Genomic DNA, 21788 nt, shown 5'->3' with positions numbered 1-21788 from the left:
AGACAGGAACAAAGGAATAAATGAAGGAATAGAGACTCTTCCCTATTCAGCTCCATCACCCGGTCATTTTGCTGACATGGAGACTGTTCATTCTATGCGTGCAGCTCTTTCTTCTCCCGCTGCCGCTGCCCTAGGCCCCTCCGTTGCCGCGAGCCCCGCTCGAAGCCAGGGCCGCCGAATCCAGAGACCAAATCACAGGCCCCCGTGAGGAAGCAGACCCGTGCTGTCAGCCACCAAACACGGCTGGGGACCGCGGGGCTGAAAGCAGTTCTACAAACACCGATCGCGGGGGGCGTCACCCAGCAGCCCCCCCCCCCAACGGCCCCGTGAGGACAGTAGTAGAGGCAGCTCTTGGGGACAGGGGCCTTTTGGAGGAGCGCGGGGTCCCTGCGTTAGGGGCTCCGTCCTCCCGCTTTGCAGGGCAGAGCACAAGCGTGCAGGCCACCCTCCCCTCCGTCTGGGTTTATGGGTTGGGGTTGAGGTGCCTGAAAGAGAGGATGGTGCTGAGACGGGGTGGGGACGCCCCAGCCCCTGCCCCAGGGAGCTTTTTAAAAAGAAGAAGATAACAGAAGAGGAAGAAAAGGGGAGTATGTCAGAGGGGGAGACGAACCATGAGAGATGATGGACTCTGAAAAAGAAACTGAGGGTTCTAGAGGGGAGGGGGGTAGGGGGATGGGTTAGCCTGGTGATGGGTATTGAGGAGGGCACGTTCTGCATGGAGCACTGGGTGTTATGAACAAACAATGAATCATGGAACACTGCACCAAAAACTAATGATGTAATATATGGTGATTAACATAACAATAAAAATTAAAAAAAAAAAAAAAAAAACTGTGGTAAAGGGCGCCTGGGCGGCTCCGTCGGCTGAGCGACTGCCTTCGGCTCAGGTCGTTGATCCTGGAGTCCCGGGATCGAGTCCCGCATCGGGCTCCCGGCTCGGCGGGGAGTCTGCTTCTCCCTCTGACCCCCCCCCCTCGTGCTCTCTCTATCTCATTCTCTCTCTCTCACATAAATAAATAAAATCTTTTAAAAAAATAAAAACTGTGGTAAAATACACTTAAATAATATTCACCGTCTGAATGTTTTTGTGCCCCCAGATTCATGTGTTGAAATCCTAACCCCCAAGATGAGGGTGTTAGGACGCAGGGCCTTGGGAGGTAATTAGGTCATGAGGGTGGAGCCCCGTGAAGGGGATCAGTGCCCTCGGAGGAGGTCCCAGAGAGCTCCCTCGCCCCTTCCTGTGCCTGCGGACACGGGGAGTATTGCGTCTTCATCAAACACCCAATTAACCAGCCGTCGACACCGTTCCTAAGGGTGCAGTTGAGCCAGGTGTACTCACGCTGCTGGGCATCCCTCTCCGGAAGGTCATCTTGCGCACAACTGAAGAACTTGGGGTATGGATCCGATGTCAGGGTCTGCACAGCTCCCTCGGGGGACTCATTCCTAAGCCACCTCCCTCCGCAAAGGCCCAGTGGAGGTTGGAATCCGCTGTGGGACTCTGGGAGCCTCGGTTTTAAACCAAAGAGGGGTGTCATGGTCCCCACCAGGCCACTACCCTTCCCTTTGCACCACGCGGCGCCCGGATGCAGCCCGCCCGGCGCCTACCCTGCTCACCTCCTGCTCCCTGCCTTAGACCCCTGCTCTGGACGCGGCTCGTCCTCCCAGGCTCAGGGCCCCGGGGCTCCTTCAATGCGGCCGGTGACGGCCACCAGCCGTCATCACTAGGGAGCGCGGGGAGAACAGCTCAAGAATGCAGACAAATCCCTCAAGTCTCCTGGTGACATGTGTGAGGCATCCAGGCCACTTTGGACGGGGGGGGGGGGGGGCACAGAATGTCAGGGGACAGGCCTGGGGGGCTTTTAGGCACAGAACTGCCCCGGGAGCTGCTCCTTCCTTCTGGTAAGCTTGCCTCAGATAAGATTCCGTCCTTCCTTCCTGCCTTCCTTCCTTCCATCTTTCCTCCCATTTTCTGGGCGCTGTACTCACTGCTTTTACAAATATCCCCTCTCCTAATTCTCAAAGCTACCTTTTTTAAAGGTTTCCATTATGATTCCACATGACAGATAAGGAGTTTTGGAGATACGAAATCCCCACCCGTGGCTGTGTGGATTCGAACTCAGGTCCGTGGGACACCGGGAGCTGCCTCCCTGACCACGACGCTCTGCTCCCTGCTCCCAGGCACCTGGCCAAGGGGCCCACCTGCACGTGGCCGCCCTAACTCTGGACCGGGGAGGGGGGCGGGGGGAGAGACGTGGAGCGGACCCAGAGAGGGGGTTCCACAGAGCAGAGCTCCCGAGACCTGACCCAGCCCGGGAACGGGATGAAGGCTGATGTCACGTCCCATATAAAGCTCCTTTTGTTGAATTCCTTGGCTCTGGCCGACATTCCAGTCTCGTACAGGCTTCCGATAAGGAGACACTTCAGGTCCCCCTCTGGGCTTTGTTTTTCTCCTTGGGAGGAGAGAGAGAGTTTAAAAGAAGCCCATCGATCTGCACACTGGGCACTGAGGGGGGCCCCAAAGAGCGGGGTGAGGTTTTGTCGAGAGTCACATGATCCGGGGGGGGCGCAGTAGATCCCCCCCCCAGCTCCCCGTGCGCCTCCCCAGAGCAGCTGTGCTTTCAGAAGCTGAGGAAGACCAGAGCTGCCACCGTCTGTCCCCGGCTCACACCCGGGACCCAGCTCCCTGCCCGCCTGTGGGCTGGCTTCCCTCCTTGCGTTACTCTTCAGAGAACACCAAGCCTCCTGCCACCGCCCCATCCCCGCAGCCAAAGGCCTGGCCGGTGGCGGGGAGGCGCCGACCCGCCTCCGTGCTCGCTGCACCCGCCTCTGCGGGCGGCTCCTGGCCAGGGCTGCCCGGCTCCGGCGCTTGCTTCACCCTCTGTGGGATGCCCTCCGGGCCAGTCCACAGACCGGGGGCAAAATCCCGGCTGTTAGGACGTTTGTCCTACGCTGGTGTGGGTGAGGGAGGACCCAGGGAGGCAAGGTAGTGCTCCCCGGAGACCCCAGCCGCTGATCTGGAGCACCAGCCTCTGCAGCGCCCCCGGCAGCTAGCTCCTCCAGGGAAGAAGGCAATCGCTACGTGGACCCCACACGGAAGAACATCTGTGCCTTGAGCAAGCAAAGCAGGAAAGCAAATGGCAGAGCGGTAGGCAGAGGATGTGCTCCACGTTTGGGAAGGACTCCCAGAAGCACCCCAGCGTTCGCGGCCCCCCATGCCCGTGCCTCCGGGGGTGGGGGTCGCCCGTAGACGGCTTACCGAGGGGAGTGGGAGCAAGGACTGCAGTTCTGTGGTTTTACGTGCCTTTGGACCGCTTGAACTTCTAAAACCAAATATGTGTCACTTCTGAATATTTTTTTAGGTTGTGAAACAGACAGACCCATCCACCCGGTTTAGAAATGACCACCTTATACCCCGGAGTCGGGATCTGGTCCAGGGGAGGCCACGGGGTTGTCAGGCAGGAGGATGGAGGGAGGGCGTGTGGCCAGCTTTGCAGACTGGAGGCCTGGAAGCTGGATCTGCCCAGCCCGGGTCCCGGCAGCCCGGTCCTCCCTGGCAGCCAGAACGGGAGCACTCACACTCCACTCCACCACAAGTCTCGCCCCACGGCTAGTGCACCTTACATGCTCGCCTGGCCCCTACAAGCCTTTGGCCCTGCAGCAGCTGGGGTAGGCAGGGGGGCAGCTCCATCCTCCTGGACACAGGGGAACCTCTGAGCTATCACCAACACCATGTCATCCACAAGCAGGGCATGGTGCGGTCCCTTGCTCCCTGCTGCACCGGCTGCCAATCGCTCCCAGATGTCCCTTCTCTACATCTTCCAGAAGTGACCCTCATTCCCAGCAGTGCATAGCCAGGGATTTACTGACCCTAAAACTGCCAGCCCCTTGCCTCGAGGAGCGACAAGCCTGAGTTGTCTGGTCCCCTCCTCCATCTGCTCGCTCACTGTCATTTTCCCAGGGTGCCCTCCCTCCTGAGAGCATGTGTGGCCGGCCCCACCTCGGCTTTGCATCTAAGGGAGTGGTCCAGGCCAGACTGCAAAGATGAGAATCTGGAGCGAGGTGCCCCACGGGATGGCAGTGAGGACCCCCGCACGTGCCTCCCAGAAGACTGATGATGGCCCTTGCACATGGAGGGTCTTTGCCCAGCAAGCTGGGAGGGGTGAGGTGGAGGGGGTGCAGCGTAAGTGAAAGGTCACCACGCCCGAGAGGAGTACGGGGGGGGGGCAGAATGGCCATCGTAAGGACCGCACGTGGGTGACAACAGCTTCAAAGAGGAGAGCTGGCCGTCTCAGACCTAGTCATCAGCCACTTAGAGTGACGGCTTGGAAGAGCGCCCTATTGCCCACAACTGGTGGAGCCGGGGCACAGGACCTGGGACTTAAGGTGGCCGTGTGTGGATTGGACCTGGGGAGCAAGAAGTGACTGGTTCTCTGGATGCCTTGGCAGGACGCATGCCTTTCAAGGGTCAGAGCCAAACCCTACAAAGATTCCAGAACCCATCACGTTGGCGCATCTTTTAGAATGATCTGGGACCTGCCGCATCCCCCCATCCCCTCAAGCAAAGGACCAGCTGTCGCACCTTGCCCCTCCTGCCGTGAAGTCAAAAGCACCAGGCTTGGTAGACCTCTCTGGGTTTTGGAGGCAGTGTATTGGGCACCTGGGAACACGACTCTGACCCGCCTACCGGGGGTGGACACTGCCAGGTCAGAGTGAGTCCCGGGGAGAGAACGTGCCGTAGCAGACTAGACCGTGGTGCAACCGTCCTGCTCGGGTCAGGGGACTCGGCAAATTCCCTTTTACTCCAGGTATCTGAGGGAGCGAAAGATGTCAGGCAAGTCTCCAAAAAGACCCAGCAGGTGAGTCCAGGGCAGACCCCCAGAGTCCTAGAGCCAGGCCACTCCCGCTGCAGCGGAGAGCTGCCCATCGTTCAAAGGGCGGCAGTGGGGTGGGAAGCCTGGGCGTGCTGCAGGGCCTTGGGAGGGTCAGGACGGGCCCATGGGGTGCAGCCAGCAGACGGGAGAGCCCTCCAGTGGGCTATCGTCCAGCCACAGAACGAAGTTCTGACACCTGCCACGACATGGCCATCCATGATCCTGGAGAACACGGTGCTCCTGGAAGGCAACCAGAGAGAAAAGGGCACGTACCGTATGATTCCATGGGTACAGACTGTGCAGAATGGGTTTCCACATGGAGAGAAAGTAGCCTGCTGGTCGCCTCGGTCTGTGGGGAGGGCCAGGTGGAACTGAGGTGGGGAGACAGCCAGGGGCGCAGGTTCCTCTTTGAGGTGAGGGAAACGTTCTGAAGTGGCCTGCGTGCACATGCTAAATATACTGAAACTGTGAATATACCAAAAAACATATTGCATGGGTCAATTGCATGGCATGTTATATGGCTTGTGTTCTGTCCCTGACAGGTTCCCCTCTTGACTCTGCACTGCCAGGGGGCCAGGATGCCCATGGCCTGGGCCCCGGGCCTGCGAATGACCCCCAGCTGGATCTCCTGCAGGGCCTGGCTCTGACCTTTCTTGCTCCATCCCTGCTCTGCGTCAGGCCTGGGAACCAGAAGGACAAGATTCCAGCCCAGTTCCGCTGCCAGCTGTGTGACCTTGGGCCAGTTACTCCACCTCTCTGGTCTGTCCTGTCTCTCTTCACCACAAATGACTGGCAGTGCCCGGGGTCTAAGACCATCACATTGGACTTGAGGGCTTTAGCCATTTAGACACGTGGGCTCTGTCTGTGGGTCTGCTAGGAAATCATGAGAACGTGTTATGAAAATTACATTTCTCTTTGCTTCTAGAATTTCTGGCTTATAAATGAATAAGATATTTACCAGCTCCTGTCTCTCAACTTTGAAAGACTGGGACTAAGTGACTCTCAAGGACCGCGCTGAAGAAATGCGCTGTGTCCATGAGCAGCACTCATCCGGACAACTTCCCTGACACCCTCAGTCTCCAGAAAAGGACAGTGCTTGTGCATGCGGGGAGCCTGAGCCCTGGGCTGGGGAGCGGCCTCGAGGATGCAGCCCTGCCCGCTCACCCCATCCCCCCGCTGCCAGCCCCAGAGCACTCACAGAGGGAAAGGAGAAGAAAGCTTGACGTTGTGGGGGAGTATTTTGAAGTCAGCATGGGATGATCATGTTCATCCCTGGCGTCTCAGAAGTAGGGCCACCCATCGGGGCATGAATCGGACGAGCAGAAAGCAGCTTCTCCTTTGTGTTTTGCTAAATAGAATACAACGCCCTGTCCCCTTCTGGAGTTGGAAGGCAGGATGCAGGGATGAAGGGAGACACCCTCTACGTGCCCCAGACCTGTTCCTCTACCTGCTCGATTGTTTCCTCCTTACCTCCTTCAGCTTCTCCAAGTCTGTTTCCTTTTGACACACCTCACCCTTGAAGAATTTATGACAAAATTAATGCACAGGGAGCCAGGCTGAAGGGGGTGGCGGGCGAGGCTGGCTACAGACTTTGCAGAGCGCAGTGCAAAATAAAAATGCGGTGTTCCTTGTTCAAAACATATTAAGAACTTCAAAATGTGGATAGCAGAGCTTGAAACCAAACCTGGGGCCTGGGTACGCACGTCCCAGGGGCAGGTTGTAGGCTCTGTCAGCGTTAGCAGCAGAGGGAAGAGAACAGAGGAAGCTGTGTGTGTGTGTGTGTGTGTGTGTGTGTGTGTGGCCCTTGCCGCAGGGACGTGCACTCATAATATTTGCCGTTCACCTGCTCGCCGATGCTCACCCCATGGGGAAGGCGCAGACACTCCTCCCGGGCTGTGTGGACCGCACAAAGCCACACCACACCTGAAAAGCTCAGGACAAACCTCATTGGGAGTTGAAATAGAGCTGGGCTGGGGGCATGATTCAAAGTCAATTAATGAGCCTTAGATGGAGTTACCAACCTTTCCCGCTTGGCTTCAATGTGATAAACAGGTTTTAGAAAACAAAATAAAAACAGATTTTTTTTTCTAACAAGGCAACCCTGAAGTATGAGGAGTGGAGACAAAGTGGGTCCAAAGTGTTCCACGAACAAATCAATTAAAAAATGGGCAGAGGACCTGAGTAGACATTTTTCCGAAGAAGGCAGACAGTGGCCAACAGACACGTGAAAAGATGCTCAACAACACTGATCATCAGGGAAATGAAAATCAAAACCACAATCACCTCTCACCCAACAGAATGGCTCGTATTAAAAGGACAAGAACTAGCAAGTGTTGGTGAGGATGCAGATAAAGGGGAACCCTTGTGCACTGTGGGTGGGAATGCAAACTGGGGCAGCCACTGCAGAAAACAGTATGGAGAGTCCTCAAAAAATTAAAAATAGAACTACCATGGGATCTAGCAATTCTACTGCTGGGTATTTACAAAAGCACTAATTCAAAAAGACATTGTACTCTGGTGTTCATTGCAATCTTGTTGCCAAGATATGGAAGCAGCCCAAGTGTCCATCCATGGATGAGTGGATAGAGAAGGTGTGAAATATATGTATGTACACACACACACACATATATAAGAATATGTACAATGGAATATTACTCAACCATTAGTGAATGGTTGAATAACAAATAACGAATTCTTGCATTTGTCAAAAATAATGAATTCTTGTATTTGTGACAACACGGATAGACCTAGAGAGTATTATGCTAAGCGAAATAAGTCAGACAGAGAAAGACAAGTACCATGTAATTACACTCATATGTAGAATCTAAAAATCAAAACAATCAAACAAAATAATCCAGAAACAGACTCATAGATGCAGAGAACAAACTGGTGGTTGCAGAGGGGAGGGGCTGGGGGCATGGGTGAAATGGGTGACAAAGATTAAGAATGCAATCTTCCAGTTATAAAATAAATCTGACAAGGAGATGTAAAGTACAGCATAGGGAATAGAGTTAATAATATCGTCACAACTTTGCATGGTGACAGGGGGTAACTAGACTCAGCATGGTGACAATTTTGTAATGTATATAACTGTTGAATCACTAGTTGTACTTCCAAAACTATATAATACTGTATGTCAACTATACTTCAATTAACACAAACAAACAAAAAGCCCCAAACCAAATGTTCCCAGAAGTGAAACCCCAATCCCCTGTTCCCCAAGGGGCTACAGAAGAGAGCTTCCCTCCCGGCTCCCTGACACCTGCTGGCTATGCTCACTCCACTAATCCTTCCCCCTGCAGAGAGGCCCAGCAAGTGAGGAGAGTCGCATCATCCCATTTTATTAAACTGACATTGAGGGCCGTGTTCAAGGTCAAAGGCATAGTTAATGGCTGAGTTAGGGGAAAATATCCAGGTCTCCTAAATCCGTACCAGACTTTCTTTCATCCTGCAAGTGCTGGACAGTGGAAACCCCATGCTTCTTGTAAATTCCATAATCAGGAGCCTTAAGCCACATACCCCACGTATGGCTATGAGATCTCATTCTCCAGCTGAACAAAGCTCTCTGGGCTCCACTGGTTTCTAACAGACTCGGCTGAGACTGTGTCCAGGGGCAATAAGTGGGTGAACATCAGTTCAAACAGGGTTTTTTTTAATGATTTTTTTGACTAATCTTTATTGATGAATCTTTTTTGTTATTGTTGCTTAAAATTTAGCTTTTAACCATATACGAAAAGCCCACAGCAAATATCATTCTCAACGGGGAAAAACTGAGAACTTTTCCCGTAAGGTCAGGAACACAGACAGGGATGTCCACTATCACCACTGCTGTTCAACATAGAACTGGAAGTCCTCGCCTCACCAATCAGAAAAGAAATAAAATAGGCAAAGAAGTCAAACTCTCATTCTTTGCAGACGACATGATACTCTCTGTGGAAAACCCAAAAGACTCCACTGAAAAATTGCTAGAACTCATACAGGAACTCAGCCAAGTGGCAGGATATAAAAATCAATGCTCAGAAATCAGTGGCATTCCTATACACCAACAACAAGACAGAAGAAAGAGAAATTAAGGAGTCAATCCCATTTACAACTGCACCCAAAACCATAAGATACCTAACCAAAGAGGCAAAGGATCTGTACTCTGAAAACAACAGAACACTCAGGAAAGAAATTTAGGAAGTCACAAAGAAATGGAAAAACGTTCCATGCTCCTGGATTGGAAGAACATATATTGTGAAAGTGTCTATGCTACCCAGAGCAATCTATACATTCAAGGCAATCCCTATCCAAGTATCATCAACTTTTTTTTCACAGAGCTGGAAAAAATAATCCTAACATTTGTATGGAACCAGAAAAGACCCTGAATAGCCAGAGGAATGTTGACAAAGAAAACCAAAGCTGGCGGCATCACAATGCCGGACTTCAAGCTCTATCACAAAGCTGTCATCATCAAGACAGTATGGTACTGGCACAAAAACAGACACATAGATCAATAGAACAGAATAGAAAACCCAGAAATGGACCCTCAACTCTATGGTCAACTAATCTTCGACAAAGCAGGGAAGAATGTCCAATGGAAAAAAGACGGTCTCTTCAACAAATGGTGTTGGGAAAATTGGACAGCCACATGCAGAAGAATGAAACTGGACCATTTCCTTACACCACACACAAAAATAGACTTCAGATGGATGAAAGACCTAAATGTGAAACAGGAATCCATCAAAATCCTAGAGGAGGACACAGGCAGCAACCTCTTCGACCTCAGCTGCAGCAACTTCTTCCTAGAAACATTGCCAAAGGCAAGGGAAACAAAGGCAAAAATGAACTATTGGGACTTCATCAAGATAAAAGCTTTTGCACAGCAAAGGAAACAGTTGACAAAACCAAAAGACAACAGACAGATTGGGAGAAGATATTTGCAAATGTCTTATCAGATAAAGGGCTAGTATCCAAAATCTGTAAAGAACTTAACCAATTCAACACCCAAAGAACAAATAATCCAATGAAGAAATGGGCAGAAGACACGTACAGACATTTCTCCAAAGAAGACATACAAATGGCCAACAGACACGCGAAAAAATGCTCAGCATCACTCAGCATCAGGGAAGTATAAATCAAAACCACCATGAGATACCACCTCACACCTGTCAGAATGGCTAAAATTAACAAGTCAGGAAACGACAGATGTTGGCGGGGATGCGGAGAAAGGGGAACCCTCCTACACTGTTGGTGGGAATGCAAGCTGGTGCAACCCCTCTGGAAAACAGTATGGAGGTTCCTCAAACAGTTGAAATTAGAGCTACCCTACGACCCAGGAATTGCACTACTAGGTATTTACCCCAAAGATACACATGTAGTGATCCAAAGGGGCTTATAGCAGCAACGTCCACAATAGCCAAGATATGGGAAGAGCCCAGATGTCCATCGACGGATGAATGGATAAAGAAGATGTGGTGTGTGTGTGTGTGTGTGTGTGTGTGTGTGTGTGTGTGTGTATACACACACACACACAGTGGAATATTACTCAGCCATCAAAAAAAATGAAATCTTGCCATTTGCAACGACGTGGATGGAACTAGAGGGTACTATGCTAAGCGAAATAAGTCAATCAGAGAAAGACAATTATTATATGATTTCACTCATATGTGGAATTTAAGAAACAAAATAGAGAAGCATAAGGGAAGGGAGGAAAAAATAAAACAAGATGAAATCAGAGAGGGAGACAAACCATAAGAGACTCTTAACTCTAGGAAAGAAACTGAGGGTTGCTGGAGGAGAGAGGGTGGGGAGATGGGGTAACTGGGTGATGGGCATGTATGATGTAATGAGCACTGGGTGTTACATAAGACAAATCACTGAACTCTACCTCTGAAACTAATAATATACTACATGTTAATTAATTGGAATTTAAATTTAAAAAATGAGAAAACCAACAAAACAAAATTTAGCTTTTAAAAACTACAAATCAGTGTTTACAGAAAATTTGGATCATGCTGTATATAAAGCTTTTTTCACAGACCATGAAAATCTTCCTGTATTAAATATTCTTCTGCATCATTCTTTTAAACTAACCAGAATTTAAATAAAAATTTGGAAGAAAAAAATAAATATTCTTCTGCATCATTTTTGATGGCCACAAACTATTATATGGATTTACCCTAATTTATTTAATCAGTGTCTAATTGTTGGTGGTTTTCAATTCTTTATAGCTTTTTTATTGTAAATGGTTTTATTTTAATAATTCCTGAATGAGGAATTGTTTAACTTGGAACTTCTGCAAAATAGAAGAATTTTAGGAAAAAAGGTAATATTTTGGCGGAATCGGACATGGGATTACATCATAACGAGGAGTCCCGTGTATAAGTAGTCAGGTGCCCACAGTACAGGTTGGTCTTGGGACATCACGGCTCCCTATCCACTTGCCTCTGGGAAGGAGTCTGGTTGAAGGAGAGACAGGGAAGCCCCGTCATTGGGGTCTCTCTCCTTGACACCAGCGTCAACCTTCTGATTCCCTCCTTCTTCCCCTGGTGCTCAGCTGTTCTGCTCTACCATTGTTACTGCTGTTCCCCATCTCTTGGCCGCAAACATTCATGGAGATGTCACCCTAAGTTGGATCATTTTACCTTCAATTTTTACCCACTGATCTTGCTGACAACATGACTTCAGTGGTGTTCGTGTTCCGCGGGACAAAGCTATCAGAATGTGCAGATCCGAGGGGAGACCATTTAAATACCCCACACATCATGGCCTGCCCCTGACATCCACAGCCAGACCTTAGTCGCAGGGAGCCGGGGTGCGGGCAACGGCATCTTTGCTCTGCATGGCTGTATGCCCAGAGGAGGAAGAGAAGGGGCAGGGGCGTTCAGCACTGGCTCAGGGGAGGTGCACACTCCATCCGGACAGAAGTGGGTCTCCGTTGCCCAGGCTCTGGGTGCCATGGTATGACTCAGTGTGGCTGCCTGTGAATCTGGAAAATCAGACCTGGAGTCCAAACTGAAAGTCTGTGGTTAATAAACAACTTTGTCCTCTTGGAGGAGAACCTCAGTCTGCCCAGGAAGGTAGTTTTTGTTTGTTTGTTTTTGTTTTTGTCTTTTTAATTTAACAAGCGTTTTTTAATACTAGGAAGGCTTAGAATTAAATATGGAACTGATGGAGTGAATCAACCACACATATTAGTATTGGGGGATTAAGTTCACAACAAAAATACTGGGCATGCTTGGTATTTAAAGTGTTTGGAATAGGGTGCCTGGGTGGCTCAGTTGGTTAAGCTACTGCCTTCGGCTCAGGTCATGATCCCGGGATCCTGGGATCGAGTCCCGCATCGGGCTCCCCCTGCTCTGCGGGGAGCCTGCTTCTCTCTCTGCCTCTGCCTGCCACTCAGCCTGCTTGTGCTCTCTCTCTCTCTCTCTGTCAGATAAATAAATAATATCTTTAAAAAAAATAAAGTGTTTGGAATATTAAGAGGATTTGGCACATTATAGTAACTGTCGGATCAGCCTTGTGATTTGGGCTTAAACTGTGTCATTAAGTAATTGGTTTTAGATGTGTGATTTCATTGGAAAAGCATAAGAGCATTTTGCTAAATCTATACACGACATTGGGACAATCAAAGTCCGATATTCACCCCGTTCAATCTCTATTTGTTAGATTTGGTGACCTCAGTACCTGGGGAGCTTTAGCCCCCTCACAGCCCACAGATTTCTGCCTTCGAGACGAGGCTCAGCCCTGTGGGTTCAGGGGGTTTGGGACTTCCCAGGAGAGTGTCAAGCACACACTTGACTTCTGGAGCTGCAGTTCTCAAACACGTGCACAAGGAACGCCTGAGAATTTGTACACACACAGATGCCTGGGCTCTCTTGGATCCTCATTCCAAAGGCCTGGGCCCAGGTTTGTGTGTACTCTAAACAAGCTTCTGGGGGATTCAGAAGCTGGTGTTCTCTGACCCACCCTTTGAGCTCAGAGAGTCCTTCAGAACCCACAGCATGCAGCAGGCGAGGAGCCAGCAGGCCTTCCAGATCCTCTGCTCGTCCTCTACTGGCTTGACCTCCCTTTATGAAACTGACCCTAGCTTTGGATTGTTCCTCCAGGGCCCACACACTGCTGTCTGCACCACGGTCTCCCCGGCAGAGACTAGCCAAAAATCAGAGGGGTGCAGAGAGGGGCCTTGGGGTCATCTCCTTGTCCCCCAACACCCTCAGCCTTGCCAAGGGGCAAATGGAGGGTAGATCTAAGCAATGGAAATGGAGAAAGTCCTCTTGGAGACGTGTAGGGCAGGACAGGGAGCTCCCTGTGAGAACCAGGGCACTGTCCCACATTTATTTTACCAGGTGGGTCCCAAGCTCTGCCTCTTGGCTGGGAACTGGAGGTAGGTCTGAGTTTGTCTGAGTGACCCCAGGACTTAACATGGGCCTTGAAAAGTCAGCACTGGGTGGGGGCCTGGAGGGATAGATGGATGGATGAGTGAATGGATGGGTGGGTGAGTGGATGGAAGGATGAGTGAATGGATGGGTGGGTGAGTGGATGGATGGATGAGTGAATGGATGGGTGGGTGAGTGGATGGAAGGATGAGTGAATGGATGGATGAATGGATGGAAGGATGAGTGAATGGATGGGTGGGTGGAAGGGTGAATGGATTGGGTGGGTAGATAAATGGGTGGATGAGTAGATAAATGGGTAGATGGATGGATAGATGGATGGATGGATGAATGGATAGATGAACAACCTCTATTTCTCTGGTTTGAGGTTTGGATTCAATACTCCCCAGGGACCTTGCCAGTTCTACTTGTCTGGTTTCCATCATTTTAGAGGCAGAACACTCATTGTGGAGACTGCTAAGCTAGGAAGGAAAGTGTGAGCATAATTTGCAGGCAAGACAAGAAGGAGAAAGGGATTCTGGGGCTGAGAAGGGAGAGCAATAGCCGGGCGGAGAAAGTGAAGAGATTGGGAGGTGGGCAGAGAAACTAGGTGAAGTAAACTGAGTCAGGCAGCTTTGAAGGTTTACCCAACTGCAGGCCCAATTACTTCTAATAACACCTTGTGGCTCCTTGGCGCCTTTCTCCTGGGAGCTCAAAGACTTTTACTGACACAGTGAGGCTGCACACAGGCCATCGAGGGAGATGCTATTATTATCTTCATCGCCGCTTCAGAGGCAGGATGGTCAGACCCAGAGAAGGGGAGCAAGGGCCCAAGGTCACAGGCAGCCCTCGTGGGGCGGAGCCCGCGCACACAGGGCAACATTCCCTCTCTTGCATCTGCCTTCCTGGAGAGGTGTGTGGTGTTCTCCGCCTTGCCCAAGCTCTCAGAAGAGAGTCCAGCCTTCTGTTCAGAAGAAGCAGTAAGTCACTGGCTCTCACAATACAAGGTGAGGTCCCAGGGGCCGCCAGCCTCGCCTCTAGGTGGAGGGTGCCCTGACTCGGCGGGGAGCAGGGACCTCGCCCAAGTCCCTCCAGGTAGTACTGGGAAGGAGTGAATCTCAGGATTTGGAGGCCAAGCTTCATCCTTGGGCAGAAGAAAACCACGCCAGGCAATGCAGCACCCCAGAAGAACCGCGGGGTCGGCCGTCTCTTCCTCTCTCTGCACTTCTCACTACTTGGGGCGTGCTTGTCTCGGCCCTTCCTCTGCCGTGGTGGTGGTGGGCTTCCCTTCCCCCCAACCTTCCACAGCCCTCGATGCCCCAGGGCTCAGTCCAGCCCCGGTGCTCACCAGGCAGGGCCCGGGGGTCCGCCGAGTAGGCGGTGGGCGGGGCGGCATTCCTCAGGCTTGAGTCAACGTGGTAAACTGTCAAATAAAGCAGCCCCCTCCCTCAAAAAAAACAATCTCTAGCACCGCAGCCAAGAATGTACCTGAAAGGGTGTGATTTCTTGGCTGCCTCCCTCCAGAAGTACCCTTTGTATCTTTATTGAAATGAGAAAAATTCGGAGCATTCTGGAGCTGCTGTGGCCTCGGGGGAAGTCCTGTGCAGCCAGGCAGGGGTGAGGCTGCTACTCACTGTTGCGGGGGGGGGGGGGGGGGGGGGGGGGGAAGGAGTCCTCCTTCTGCAAGTTCCCAGGCTTTGGAGGAGGGAGGGGGCCGCCCCACTTTGAATGCAGAGCTACTGAGAACAGGACTAAGAGCCCCGGAGTGAAGGTGCAGGCGGCAAGGCCCCAGCTGCGCCCTGCTGCGAACCGCCTGTGCCCTATGATGGCAGTCGACACCTGTCCCACAGGCTGTCTTAGGACCCAAGGCTCCGTGGCAGTAGGACTCCGTCCTTGAAACCTTTGCAACTCCAGGGGCAAGCACAGCTCCTGGCACCTTGGCAGGCGCTCGAGACTTTTCTAGGACAAGGGTGGATGATGGATGGTGGACAATGAACGGAAGGTTGGACAGACGGATGACGGATGAATGATGAAAAGTGGATGGATGATGAATGGATGACGGATAATGGGGGATGAACGCTGACTGGTGAATGTTCCGTGGATGGATGGATGGCGGTTCTGGGGTATAAGGACGAGATTTGGGATCCTGCCAAAGTCCCCATTGTAGCAGGCTGTTCAACAGCATGCCTAAAAGGGCCACGCTTACATGTGTGGTGCTTAGGGAGGAGCCACCCTGGGTGGCCCTACACAAGCAGTCCACCCAGGACTCTTGGGCCAAACCTGTACCTTCAGGAGTCACAGGGTGTGCACAGACAGGTGCAGAGCTGGGGAGAGGAATGACCAAGGGAGAAAGGGGAAGCTCTGCTTCACCCTTCCCCCCAAATCAGGCCAACTGGCCCCAGCCAGGTTTGCGGTCCTTGGGAGAGTCTGACCTGGGCCCGCCTCTCCCCTTTTGATGGGGCTCCAGGCGGCCCCATTACACCTGCCCTTATACTGGCATCTTCTGGATGAATCATAGCAGAGGGCTGTGATTACGTTTCCATCTTACAAGGGACATAAAACCGGAGCATTGAGAACATGCCTTTCAAGCTGTGGCCTGACTTGACAAGCTCTCAGAGCTGGGGAGAAGGGGGCATAATTGCATGCTGCTGCTGGAGGGAGCCCCCTTTCTGGTTGTTGGTTCTCTGTGGGGTGCACGGGGAGCAGAAGGCTGGGAGATGAAAGGGGAGCATGGTGACCACTGTCCAGCTGGGCCAGGTTCCCAGGCCAGGTGGCCTCCAACTGTGGGCGGTGCCGGGTGCTACTCCTTCCTTCCTGTTGAGGCTCTGATACCCATACCATACCTTCCCCCAGCCCCTTTCCTGACCACCCGGCCTAAAAGCATCTTTTTGTAGGTGGAGGGGCTTTAGCTGCAATCGAATGAGCTTGAGCCCTGGGGGTCTCATCCGCACAGCCCCTGGGAGTGTGCAGGGCTTCTGGGAGCCATAGAGTGTTGTAGGCAGGGAGGGAAGACCAGGATGCATTCTGCAGAGGCCGGTTTTAGACGACAGGCTTGAGCAATGGAAACTTGATCAAAGCAAATGGGCCCACGGCGACCCCCTGGCTGAATACAGCTGAGCCCATCAAGAGACCCACCTCAAAATATCCATAAGCCCCAACTGACCAATGGGCTACTTACAACCAGGCACAGTTACCAAAAAAGGGAAAGTTCCCTATGTTCCCATACCTCCTCAGCTTCCCCCTTTAAATACAGCCCTCACCTGCTGCCTCATGGCACGGTCCCTCCACTGCTGTCCTGCCCCTGCCCCCTTGCGGTGCAGTCAATGAACTCTCCTTCATTCTGCCTTGGGTGAATCCTTTCCCTGGCTGCCTACACCACCAGCCCCCACCCAATCATCACCCCCCCCCCCATTTGGAGGCCCCCATCTGAGAGAGAGACCCCATGCACTCTAGGCAGGCACTTCTGCATATTGCCTGAAGAGATTACAGAGGGAAGGTGTCCAAACGTCCGCAGCCATAGTAATTTCTTGTGATTTGTTTGCCTTCTAAATACGAATTCACAATTGCACCTAATTCTGATTCAATAATTCTGTAGGCTTTTCCTTAAAGAGTGCCCCCAATCTGTATAAACTTCAGTCCTACAAAACCTGGAGGTGGGGTAGGGTGGCCCTATGTCCAATGCCCGGGGTCCCCATGGGAAGAGGGAAACGTGGGCGCAGACACATGGGGAGAAGGCCGTGTGAGGGCAGAGGCGGGGATTGGGTGAGCCATGCACAAGCCAGGGAGCGCCAGGGACGGCCAGCACATACCAGGAGCTGGGAGAGGCCTGGGACTCAGTCGCCCTCTGAGCCACCAGGAAGAAGCGACTCGGCAGACACCTGGATTTCAGACTTGTGGCCTCCAGAACTGGGAGGACACACACTTCTGCTCCTTTAAGCGCCCCCGCCCCCCGCCCCATTTGTGGTGTTTTATTTCACTCCAGCACCCTGAGGTTATCAACCACCTTTTTAGGGGAGGGAGGGTTGGATCTATAAAAATGAAATCAAATCCCAGCTCTCAGGGATAAGGTAAGGAATAAGACAACTGACAGTGTGGCTAGCGATTGGGGTTGATCATTTTGACCCTCAGACCGCGGTCGTCAAGGGTGATCAGCCTGATTTTTGCTAATGACTACATGGCAGTTTCCATCCCCAGCAGTGGACGGCTCAGATCCCCTCAACTCAGCCTCCAGCCCTTCGTGCTTCGGCTTCGCCAGGAGCCGCGCAGGATGGAGAGGTTTGTTTTTTTCTTTTTAATGGTAGCAAGCTCGGCTTGCTCATCCTTTCTTACGTGGTCTGCAAAGGGAGCAAACACGTTGCCTCATGACGTTCTCAGGAGGCCTGTGCAGAGCTATATGAGTCACTCGAGGGTTTTTAAAGATGAATGGCTGGTGAGCCGGCTTCTCGGGAAGATTAGCCCTAAGTCATGGCTGTGCTTGTCAGGCTCGGCCGCTGCAGAACTGATTCACGGGGGCCAGGAGGCAGGGAGACAGCCTGACAGAGCTCGGAAGGCCACCCACCAGTCCGCTGTCTCCCCATGGGTGGGGGGCATTTCTCCATCCAGTCATTTCTTTCCATTGTTGTACAGACTATATAAATAGGCACGTTCTCTGGGTAGGTATGTATCAGGGTATATCCCTGTCTCTCTGTCTCTGTCTCTCTCTCCGTCTACACAGATGCACATAACACGTGGGTATACGATACATTGCGTATACTATGGACACAGTATAATGAGTGCGAATAACCCAGTGGCTTTCAGATTTTTTAAAGCTAGAGAAACTTCTTCATTGAGAAACATGGCATACATAGAAGAATGTACAAAAAACAAAAACAAAACCAAACCAAAAAGCATGGCTCCATGAAAGATCACAAAGTAGAAAGAAAAAATGTGACCCTCCCGAGCGGCTCCTACAGGAATCCATCCACAGTGCCTTTGGAAAGAAACACCTGCTGTTCAGGGAGGCGTGCTTATGTGGTAATTATGACTAGGAAGTTGTTACTGCCAAAGGTGGGTGGTAGAAAGGAGGAAAGGGTTGGACGGTGGTGGAGAGCTCAGGGTGGCGGAGGGTCATAAGCAGCTAGGGCTTGGCCCGCCCCCAGCATTGCCCCTGTGGCCCCCCAGTCTCTCCGTGGTGTTATGTGTAGCAGTACAGGGTTCCTTTTCATGGCTCTATAGTATTCCACCGCATGACCGCACCACGGTGTGTCTGTTCTGTTTTAATGTGCTTCTGGGCGACTTGAAGTTTTACAGCATTACAAATAGATGGCTGAGAACATCTTATGCTTCTACTCTATCCTGTCTCACCGGGGACTACATGAAGTCCAGTGCAGACTTCTCCCTTTCTTCTTTCCTCTCCGTCTTCCCTCCATTTTTTTTCTCTCTCCTCCTTTCCCTCTCTCTCTTTTCTCCTCCTTCCCCCACTCAGGGCGCCCAGGATGGCTACCAGGGCGAAGACCTGTCTCCTCTGGACGGGGCCCTCTGCCAAGGCTGTGCTTGGCCTTGTGAATGCCTTTGATGGTGCCCCTTGCTCAATGCTTTCTCTTCCCCCTCGGGAGGGTGTACCTTATACCCACTTTCCAGCCCTAGCTACCAGATCGTCCCCTCGCTCCCCAAGAAGGCATCGCTGACCTTCACAACCACATTTCCAGGTTCCTCAGAGAAAGAAAGCAGGGGCCGAGCTAGGGGTATATGGGGGCCCCGGAATTGCTTGGTGCAATTTGTAGGGAGCAGCCTATGATCTCAGGGTCCATAAAGGGCCCAGTCTTTGCTTGGGCATGTTCTTATCTGGATGACCAACCCCTCACTCTTGGCCTGTGAATCCTCTCTTGTGCTCCCGGCGCCCTGAGATTCATATCTTGACTCTCAGTCTCCACTCTGTGTGTGGAACAATGGCATGTAAATACCTCAAGCTTTCTGGATGGCATTTTGTTCTATTTCCCTCATACATGACTATGCTCCCGGGCTGGACGGTCGCATTCCTGGAAACTCTTCTATAGAAATGCTACCCAAAGTGCTTCAGGATGAATGGACGAGAATATTCATTCCAGGGCTGATCTTAAGCTCACAGCCCTGGAAATCGTCTGAAGACCCACGGGCAAGGGAGCAATGGTAGGTACACCCAGTAGAATCTCCAGCGGCCATTACAAATGTGGGGAAGATGCCCAGGGAATATAGGTAGGTGGGGAAAGCCAGTTTCAAGGCAGCGTGTCTAGGACAGCACTATGTTTAGAAAACCCCAGACGTGCACATGTGCAAGTGCTGTGCACACAGGAATAACCTGGGAGGCGCATCAGCTGTGTTCACATTGCCCTGGAAAGGCAAGATGGCGGCTGGGGGGGCCTCCTACTGCTTCCCTCATATGTTCTGTAGCGTTCCAACTTGGTGTGAAGCCTGTAGTTAGTTTTGTAATTAAGAAAAATAATAATACATGTCTAAAAAATATTTTATTTATTTGACCGAGAGAGAGAGTGAGCACAAGACGGGGGAGCGGCAGGCAGAGGGACAGGGAGAAGCAGGCTCCCCAGTGAGTAGAGAGCCCGACGCGGGGCTCGATCCCAGGACCCCGAGATCGTGACCTGAGCCGAAGGCAGGTGCTTCACTGACTGAGCCACCCAGGTGCCCAATAATACATTTTTAAATGAAGAAATAAGACGAGTTGTCAGAACTCCTAGAAGGTACAACACCAAGAGTGAACCATCTCTGAAGACCATCTGGTCTCCATCATGGCTACTCAGGCTATTCATGCTACTCATGGCTACTCAGGTTTGCTATTATGAGGCGAAAGCGGTCATGGCAATAAGGGAGTGAGCAAGCAGGTGTGTTCCAGTAAAACTTTGTTTATAAAAGTAGGCAGTAGGGCCGGAGCTGTCGTCTGCCGGCCCCCCGGTGCAAGAAGCACCAGAAGGATCAATGGAGGAGACAGCTGAGAGGCGAGCCCCAGATGGGCCAGCAGAGCCAGAAAACAGTGTGGTTCTTTTCCTGCCTTTGCACGTGGCTTATACCAGCATCGACATGGATTCTAAAGATTGATTTACTGTAAGCTCAGTTTCACCCAGTCTGACCCCTAAGGACAGAGGGTCCCTGATAGCGGCAGACACGGGGAGAGCAAGGGCGGGCCACGTAGCTGGAATGGTTTCTCCAACATCGGACTGCCCTGCCTCCTCAGGCAGGACACGGCCCGCCCGGGGCCTCTCCTTCTGTGCACGTAGCCCCAGGCTTCCGGGGTCCCCGTACACCCCTATGTTGGCCCGTGCTTTCTCTGTCTGAGGAACCTGGAAATGTGGTTGCCAAGGTCAGCTAAAACAACCCTGGGGCGCCTGGGTGGCTCAGTCGTTAAGCGTCTGCCTTCGGCTCAGGTCGTGGTCCCACGGTCCTGGGATCGAGCCCCGCGTTGGGCTCCCTGCTCCGCGGGAAGCCTGCTTCTCCCTCTCCCGCTCCCCCTGCTTGTGTGCCCTCTCTCGCTGTGTCTCTCTCTCTCTGTTGAAAAGTACATAAAAACCTTTAAAAATAAAAAATAACAAAAAACCACCATGGCTCTCATCTCACAAGAAAGACGAAAAAGAGAATTTACACAAGATACTTTTGGCAAACGGTGAGGTCGTGGGGGGCAGGAAGGAGGACGGTGGGCGTTCTAGCCCCGAGCTACCGCTCTGCACCAGAGCACGCCTGAGCCTGAACAGACCTGGCCACGCAGGGAATTCGCCCCCTCTGGTCAGAAGGACTTGATGCCTCAGGGTCCCACCACCGACCCTGTGTAGTCCTCTGGGCCGCCCTGTCTGTTAGGATAATATTCCCATTTTGCAGAAGAAGGACACGAAGCTTAGAGAAATCGAGTAACTTGTTTCAAGAAATGATAGCTTCAAAATTGCTAACGGCTGGAGCTGACTGAAGACAGAGCTTGTCCACCTGATCCCTACTTGTCCCGAACTTGAGCCCCAAGCCCTGTGAGATTGTGTCTGCCGTCACATTATATCAGTCTCAGGCAGGTGTGTTTGCAGTTTTGTCAGACTCAAGTCTGACCTGTGTCAGACCAAGTGACATTGGTCAAGGTTTCCAGGTATTATTTTGGGGTGGGGGCTTTGGCAGAGCTCCGGGGTGACGTGAGCAAAGTCTACACATCTCTGTCTCCTTCCTCCTCCTCTCCTGGCGGCTCTGCCAGCGTCCATGTGCGTGTTACACCAGCTGTGACTTACGATGTACATGTGCGTGTCACCACCCCACGGGCGGGCCTGACTCAGCACCCACGCCCGCTGAGCTTCAAGGAAGACCAGAGGGATTTTCCCCGGGCCTGACTCAGACCCGATGTGCAAGAAAGGGCCACTCGTAAGGGAGCCCTGGTGAGGGGCGGTGGTGAGAGTCTCATTGTCACCTGTGTCAACTCAACCCTCGAGTGCCATCTCTCACACGGCCACCCTCTGAGAGCACTGGGCCCGGGGTGGCAATGCCCGTCCCAGGTAGGCAGAGTGGACGGCAGCCCCCTGACATGGAGCATATCACTCCACATGGTGCTCAGATGGTGATG

The sequence above is a fragment of the Zalophus californianus genome, chromosome 1 (genome assembly GCF_009762305.2).
Source record: "Zalophus californianus isolate mZalCal1 chromosome 1, mZalCal1.pri.v2, whole genome shotgun sequence".
Lineage (NCBI taxonomy): Eukaryota > Metazoa > Chordata > Mammalia > Carnivora > Otariidae > Zalophus > Zalophus californianus.
Note: the sequence above shows the minus strand (reverse complement) of the source record.